This window comes from Xenia sp. Carnegie-2017, unplaced genomic scaffold, assembly GCF_021976095.1.
Source record: "Xenia sp. Carnegie-2017 unplaced genomic scaffold, XeniaSp_v1 HiC_scaffold_6, whole genome shotgun sequence".
NCBI classification, from domain to species: Eukaryota; Metazoa; Cnidaria; class Anthozoa; order Malacalcyonacea; family Xeniidae; genus Xenia; species Xenia sp. Carnegie-2017.
The window spans coordinates 6981576-6990364 of NW_025813526.1; the positions used below are offsets into that span (position 1 = coordinate 6981576).

The following is an 8789-nucleotide window of genomic DNA, read 5'->3' on the forward strand; positions in this document are numbered from 1 at the left end:
ATAATAAAAAACAAATTCCGAAGAAGCAAGACATCTTGAGATTGAAAAATGTGAATCAAAACAATACGATAAGTGAACTATAAATTTTTGACTATATTTTTAAGTCATCCTTAGACAGAATGATATTTAAAAGCATACATACACATATATATTTACAACGCATGAAATAAGTAAACGGAAGTAAGCATAAGAAATTAAATAGTGTGATATTTACAAAGGCAGAGTTGGAGGAGGTGTAGTATTTCAAAAGGATGAATTGAAACTGCCCACACGAATGGTAGAATAAGTGTGTCATAATTTAAGAGAAGAGTTGTAAGTCCCATGTTGAGAAAAGGTTTGTTATGTTTGATGAGAAATGCTTCAAGAAAAGCAAGAATGTGGTAGTTGTTAGATTTGGTTGAGTGAAGTATCTTATAGTTTTTGAATACAAAGTTTACTATAGGAGAGGGAGTTCTGGCAGGTGAAAGGAGATAATTGAGTTGTGAGAACTGGTTTTGTAGAGTCGCCAAGAATTGAGCGTTTTCGCACTCAGAGAAATGAAAGAAAAATTCACTAGAAGAGAGTCTGGTGGCATGTTCTCTGAGAGGTACAGACAGGCATCTTTGTGTCAGGCCGATATAAGTTTTACCGCAGCCAAGGCAAGTTATTTTGTATACAAGATTACTGCGAGAAAGTGAAGAATTTTTTTCATTGTTAGAGGCAATATAGAGCATTTTTTTAGTGTTATAAATAGTAACAAATTTCACCGGTTGAGAAAGATGTCTTTGTATTTTCTTATAACAGGACTTTAAGAGGAAATCGCCACGCACGCCAAGATAAGGAATAGGAACCTTGATTTTGGGTAGATTATCATCTAAAGAAGAGCGGTTGCCAGTGGGAATATAATTATTGTGTTTGGCTTTTTGTTTTTTTAACAAAAGGTTTTTAACGCTGTTGGTATAACTGTTCCAAGACATGTACGATTTAATTAATTAAATTTGATTGTTGAAAAGTGTTTTATTCCTACAAATTTTTAACACACCGTGGTAAAGAGATTTTATCCATGAAATTTTTCCATGAAAAGGTTCTAAGCTAAAAAATGTGAGTACTGACCAGTATGGGTGTCTTTTCGGTAAATGTCAGTTCCATCAACCAAAATTTTTATATCTAGAAAATGAATTATGCCATTGTGATATGTATCGACTGTGAATGTGAGATTGACATCAAAACTATTAAATTTTAATGAGACAGCGGAAATATTGGAGGGTTTGATCAGAACAGGCGTGTCATCAACGTAACTATTCTAGAATTTCATTATGCACTCATTAATGAGATCGGAAACTATTAATTTTTCAAATTCGGTTAAAATTATATTAGCAAGGAAAGGTCCTTATGAGAAACCCATAGAAACGCTGTATTTTTTGGGTATAAATGGTGTTGTTAAAAAAAAAGCAGTTTTGTTGCGGCAATCTTATATGAGTTTTTTTAATGTAGACTTTTTTAAAGTTGTTGAAAATATGTGTTCGTCGTAAATGCGGTCTAAAATAATCTTGACTGTACGAGACAATGGAGCTTAGGTAAAAAGAGATTCAACGTCGAATGAAACAAAATAATAGCCTACAGCGAATAGATGTTTAGGAATGTTATTAATATTAGTAACTGGGTCAAATGAGTCAGAAAGGGAAAAAGAATTTAGAGTGAGAGGATAAAATTAAGATGATAAAAATTTGCCAACTTTCTAGTGAGGAGTGTTAGCAGTGTCAGTTATTGGTCTGAATTTTCTTAAAGTATCATATTTCTTGTGTGTCTTTGGTAAAACCATGTGCTCTATCAAATTGTGCTGTAGCAGGTTTAAGAGAGTTAAATTGTTCGTCAGTAATTTTACCACGTTTGTTGAGTTTACGAAGGTAGTCTTGAAGAGAGTGAAGTCTGGTCAATGTAGGGTCGTGATCCCATTTCTTAAACTTAGAGGGGTTAGAGAAGAAGGATTCGACAGAAGATGTATAATCAGAAAGGTTTATAAGTACAATGCCATTTCACTTGTCAGGCTTGAGAATGGCAGAAGTTTCTTCAAATTTGCGCAGAATATTTCTCTTTATGCGCCCAAACCTAAATTCTTCTAGGTCTAAATCAATATAATTGGTTGTAAAAGAGCGAAGTAAGTTTTTAAACTTATCTTCAACATATCGTCCTTAAACTCCTGTTTTAAGAAATTACAAAGACATCTTTCTCAACCTGTGAAATTTGTTATTATTTCTGACTATGAAAAACTGTCCTATTTTGTCTCTAATAAGGGCAAAACTTCCTTTACTTTCTCGCAGTAATTTTGTATACAAAATAATCTGCCTTGGTTGTGGTAAAACCTACATCGGCATGACACAAAGATGCCTGTCTGTACGGCTCAGAGAACATGCAACCAAACTCTCTTCTAGTGTAGTTCGCCAGCATTTCTCTAAGTGCGAAAACGCTCAATTCCTGGCGACTCTACAAACTAGATCTTACAACTCAATGATCTCATTCCACCTCCCAGAACTCCCTCTCCTATAGAAAACCTTGTATTCAAAAACTATAAATACTTCACTCAACCAAATCTAACAACTACCACATTCTTTCTTTTCTTTAAGCAATTCTCATCAAGCTTAACAAGCCTGGCAACACACTATTCTTGACATAGCTCGGCCCATTCCTCCGCGCGACCTATATAGAGGTGAAATCTCGATTTCTGTCTGTCTGTTAACATTTCCTGGGGGGTTTACGGAATGAGTGTGGACGAACAATCACAATAAGGTAGGACCTTTCGGAACTCCTGTAAGTTTCTATTTGATTTCAAATGTTTGGAATCCGAAGAGATAGGGGGCCAAAACAACGTTATACAGTACATACTAAAATCGAGTGATCACCTATATCAATTACACATATCTCGTTTGGCCAAAAACACATGAAATGGATTCACCTGGCCGTATTTGGCCAGCTCGGTTCACATTTTTTATCTTGCGTCACACGGTGAGAAAAATGTAGTGTAAGCATAAATTTATTTACGTTCGAACTTTTATTATTACTTGAAATATCGGTGTGGATTTAACAAAACGTCAAAAATAATTTAAATGCATGGTGTGAGTTCAACCATAAAATATGAATTATGAATGGGATTAAACGTTTGCTCTTTGCGATAACTATACATCATTTTATCGCAGTCGAACACAAAAAGGTTCTATCAAAGTTTTATAAAGGAAATAATGGAAACAAAAGTACAGTTTTATAATACAGTCCGTTTCTACGTTTGTAAACATGCGTTCGATTGATCGGTTGAGTAAACAAAGATTCATACTCTTAATCAAAAAGCATTTTAAATACTCAAAAGAATAAAAACAATCAAGACATTTAAAAGAATCAAAAAATTGTTTTCGTTCGAAATGGTAATGAATTTATCTTTAAAATTATTTGAAACGTGAAATGAAATAAGATGTAAAAAACGGGAGCTGTTTTTTGCCAAAAATCAACCGTCGACTTTCAGGACGCGTGCCTTTGTTTGCATGTATTCCAAGTAAGGTAGGGCAGGTTAGATTAAGGCCCGTTCACTCTATCCTATTTGTCGGATCCGATTTTGTTGGATTCTAAAAACGGATCGTGTGAGCACATATAAAGTTAATCTCCGATAGTCGGATCCATCAATCTAAAAAAGAAGATAGAAATAGAACTTGTTCTATTCTCGTCTGATTGACAAGATCAGAGGAAGCTGACTAGCCAAATTATATATGTTTGAAAAAAACTCGGAAATAAGAAGAAAAGTACGCAAATATATAGATAAATGAACAACACTAATGGCTGCTCTCAAGATTATAAATATCTAAACGTATCTAAATTTTAGCAAAACTATATGACCGTCCGAACAAGCAAACAAAAGACGGAACAGAAACAATCGGATCTGACAAATCGGAACGTATAAACCGGCCTTCAGATAGAAAGAAAACTCTAAACATGGCGAAATAAACGTTGCCAACGCAAATCTAAAAGTTAAAGAGACACGCATCTAAAATTTCTTTGTCTATCATTCTAATCCCCCTATCATAACGTATGTATGAAACCACATAGAATCATTACCTTCTGAACCCTGCAATATTTTCCAGACAACGGTTCGAAGCAGCACTCCCCTTGCGACAGTAACTTCTAGTAATACACTTATTCTACCATTCGGGTCGGCAGTTTCAATTTATCCTTTTGAAATACTACACCTCTTCAAATTCTGGCTTTGTAAATATCACACTATTTAATTTCTATTGCTTACTTCCGCTTACTTATTTTATGCGTTGTAAATATATAAGTGTATGTATGGTTTTAAATATCATTCTGCCTGAGGGTGACATTGAAATAAAGTCGAAAATTTACAGTTCACTTCTCGTCTTGTTTCGATTCACATTTTGCAATCTGAAGATGTCTTGCTTCTTCTTAGTTTGTTTTAAACGTTGACTTGTTTTCTGACTTTTTTGCTCAAACTTAAAGCAACAATATTTAAGCAAATTTCTTGGCAAAGCTTCCTACTATTATAAGTTAAATATAAATTAAATGTATTTTCAATATTCCGAACTTATTTGCATGTCAAAAAAAAGATAAGACTCATTGTTTCTAAGGGCCTGATCATATGAGCCCGGGTAGCCGGGATTCAGCGAAGCATTTAATCATTGTAGCAAACGGAAAAGATTAATTCCTTCACATTATAATTCCTTCACAATTAATTCCTTCATTCTATGTTCTGAATTTACAAATTCACAAAACCTTTAAAATGAAAACAAATAATTTGGCCAGATTTGAAAATTACAACTAAAATGACTCATGACTTATAAGAAAGGTTGTAAGTTTTGTGTTTTAAGTTTTTACTCATTTCAAAATCTCAAAATAATTTCACGCCCCGCTGAATCTCATTTAGTTGGGCTCATGTGAACAGCCTCTAAATTATACAAATAAAAATCTTTCTTCGAATGCAATATTTTCATACTTACAAAAGTAATTTAAGGAAAAAAGCTCAAATGCTACGTCGTTTAAAGTATCATAAAATGGCCAAGTTAAACAAAAACTGTCGCATTTTCTTTAAATAACCAACGAAACTTTTAAAACGCCCGATAGCCGCAAAAACAACACAGTGTTGACACAGCGGTCATATGCAGTAAAAACGTTCGTTTCGCCGTTCTGCGTTTTATATATACTTGTGTTTTATAAATGCTTGGGATCATACTAGATTGAAATTGGTAAAAGATTGACATTGGTATCTTCATTAATACTAATTGAAGCGTTCTCTCAGATATCCACTTATTTAAACTTTGAGATTGAAGATAATAATACTATCGATAGAATTAAATCATTATAATGAAACTTACTTTGAAAAATTTCACTGACAAGTGACAAGTGACAAACTGGACGACTTTTTATCGAACGTAAAAAGGTGATATGGCTTGACACGTGCAATTACAATATCACAGAATAAGGATTGTAACGGAAGTGCCCCTCGATTTTCGAGCCTTTGATGTTCGTGTCCCCTGTTTTGAGTTCTAGAATCCGGTTATTTTAAACGGCGGCCATTTTTCCAGCCAGATGAGTGCAGCCAGATAGTAATATAGATTATAGTTCTACAGAAAGGTTTTGGCAAATAATACAAACTATTTCTATAAATTTGCCATTTTTTAATATTTTTTGTGTGGATACAGTTAACACATCAATCTTTCAACAATTTATCCATTAATTCGACGTCCGTTTTGACAAATTAGGGTTTATTCGGAATATTTTCAAAGCAGTTATGTATCTGACGAGATGTGTACTCGGTATATGGTTTGTCATCAGCTTTAACTTTATCTTATAAGAATTTTGCAGAGAATATTGAAGATATTTGCTCTAGCATTTGAAGTCTTGTCGTAGCTGGAACAAGTGACAAATCAAATTATCCTCCTATTAGTTTATACATTATAAAGAACCTTTGGCAGGACATTCAAATCACCAAAATTGTCTATCCAGGTGTTTGAAAATATCAGAAGCGCTGCTGCATGGCCACTATGAAAATAATCTGAGGCCAAAATATTTTTGTATTCATCACAGTGGTAACTTGTGAAGCATGAATGACTTTTTGAGCAAGTTGCAACATCAGTAGCACCATGTTGGTAAACGAAAAGATAGAGTGCTTGAATAGCAATTTGTAAAACCCTTACAAAAAGTATTAATAGGATCTTATTAGAATTCCAATACGAATATAAGACTCCTGTAGAAAATCCTATAGGAAGGAAAAGTGAATCATTTTTATTCCGATTCCGATATGAAATATATTTAGAAAATGGCGGCAATTTTAAAGCTTATAGGAATATTTAAATTCCTGTAGGAAATCCTATAGGAATCCATAATAATATTTGTTTTGCAATTCCGACTGGAAATCCTTTAAATATAGTGGGAATTAAAAACCTTTATGAATATTAAAATTGCTATAGGAAATCTTCTGGAAATGTTATTGGAAAAACCTATATAGCAATCAAAATACACAGGAAACGTTATTTATTTTTTCTCCAAATTTACAACTATGGTAGATTCTTTAGATGTCTAGTGCATGAATTAAAAGAAGCATTGTGGTATGGAGTTGGTGGTTGTGTAAACGACAATGATAATATCATCTCTTGAATCAAAGGCTGCTGATGTTTGAATTCTCTACCATAATTTAAACCACAGCTTTTCTAGCTCACACTTATTAAACTCTTTAAAGCAGAGCAACAAAACATGTCGAAATTTAGTCATTAGATAATGAGTTTTCAGAACCATTACGAACAGCAGCAGCAAGCGATTGAAGAGGAATTGATTTTTCATTTTACCACCATTGAATTAAGTTGTTTGCTTTGTCATAGTTGGTATGCGATTCCTTCAAGGATTCCTATTACAATATGAAATCTCACAGATAAAGAAAATGAAGACGTCAATGTAAAATTACTAAAGGCAATTGCTATTCAAGGAAAATATTTGGACATTGTTTCAAGAACATTCACTAATATCCAATACTTACCAGTGCAAACAAAATCTTTTAAGGACATCGAAATTCTCTTAAGGGACGATTTAGGAAATCCCATCGCATTTGAACGAGGGAAGTCGGTAGTGACATATCATCTCAGAAAACAAGTTTCCTCTTCTTTTACATAAAAAAAATACGAGTAGAACAAACAGTAATGTTCATTATTATCTCAATCAGCAAAAAGAATATGGATCACAACCTGTCTTTAGTGGAGCATCCTGGCAAAAAGGTTGAGGGCAGATGGGTTATGGTCTTGGTGCTTCATTTCGTAGATTGGCTAGAGCTGCAATACCTTTGGCAAAAATCGGCGCAAAAGCTCTAGGTAAAATTGCCTTCGATACAGGTGCAAACGTTTTGGGTGATGTTATCTCAGAGAAAAGTTTTAAAAAGTCTGCAAAATCTCGTGTTAATCAAGCAGCAAAGGTAACAGGGAAAAAATCTGTAAACCATACACAACAGTTTGCTCAAACAGGAAGAGGAAAACCCCAGAAGATGTGGGCTTTCCATCTGATGCGTTGTACGAATTCGTGGGTTTTGGTGACGAGGTTTCTGAGATAACTGTCTTTAGCTGGTAAGCCGATGACTTGTCCTCGAGTTTTCAGGTTTATAACACCACCAGTTCCATCCTTAAAACCTTTTGAAGACGACTTCCCCTGTTAATCGAAAACATCGAGTTCCGAAGCATCCACAATGATTTTCTAAAATCATTACACAAAGACATGAACAAAATCAACGCATGAAACAACGTCTTCATCTTCGCCGACAAAACAACAAACATCTATGAAATGGACGCCTCAAATTACAACAAACTACTAACAGACAATGTGACAAAGTCATACAAACACACGCAAGAAGATACTGTAGAAGAAATAAATTCCGAACTAAAACTAATCGCTGAGAACCTAAAAATCGCCGACCGAATAAACACCATGAACCATACTCCAGCGTTCATGTCTTTAAAGGAGCATAAACCACACTTTGAAAACCAGAAAATGGCGCAACACAACACAAACCAATGGCGCAACACAATAGATGCTATCACTTGGTTTAAGTCCATCACCGAAAATCAAAGAAAATCATTCATCGCATTTGACATAGTAGACTTTTACCCTTCGATCACCGAACACCTACTGGACAAATGCCTATCGTGGGCAAAACAATACACAACAATCACAGAAAAAGACCTCACCATTATAAAACACGCAAGAAAATCACTTCTTTTCCAGCAAAACAAAACATGGACCAAACGCAACGCTACCAACACGTTTGATGTAACCATGGGCAGCTATGATGGAGCGGAAGTTTGCGAGCTTGTAGGGCTATTCTTACTCGACAAACTAAAGCACCGATACAGAAACAACGTCGGCTTATACCGTGACGATGGCCTTGCAGTCATAAATACCAATAGGGAAGACTGCATAAAAACATTCATATGACATTTATTTCACGAGAAAACATGAGCCCAACAATATTGACCTGCTCACCACTGTGTGACTTCATAGCTCAGTGGTCAGAGCACTGCACCGGCACTGCAGAGGTCATGGGTTCGAATCCCGTTGAGTCACCTGATTTTTTCAGGTCCTGAGACGATTGCTTAAATTGTCCAGCTAAGTGCGAAGATCATATCTCATTTAATTTCAAACACCGCACTGCATAAAACATTTATATGACATTCATTTCACGAGAAAACATGAGCCCAACAATATTGACCTGCTCACCACTGTGTGACTTCATAGCTCAGTGGTCAGAGCACTGCACCGGCACCGCAGAGGTC

At 35.0% G+C, this 8789-nt stretch overlaps 1 non-coding gene across 1 annotated transcript; it reads left to right on the plus strand.

The window, feature by feature from the left end:
* The first annotated feature begins 8506 nt into the window (after positions 1 to 8506).
* On the plus strand, positions 8507 to 8580 carry Trnaa-ggc. Its single transcript has one exon. It is a non-coding gene; the product is annotated as a tRNA-Ala (tRNA).
* The last annotated feature ends 209 nt before the right edge of the window (positions 8581 to 8789 follow it).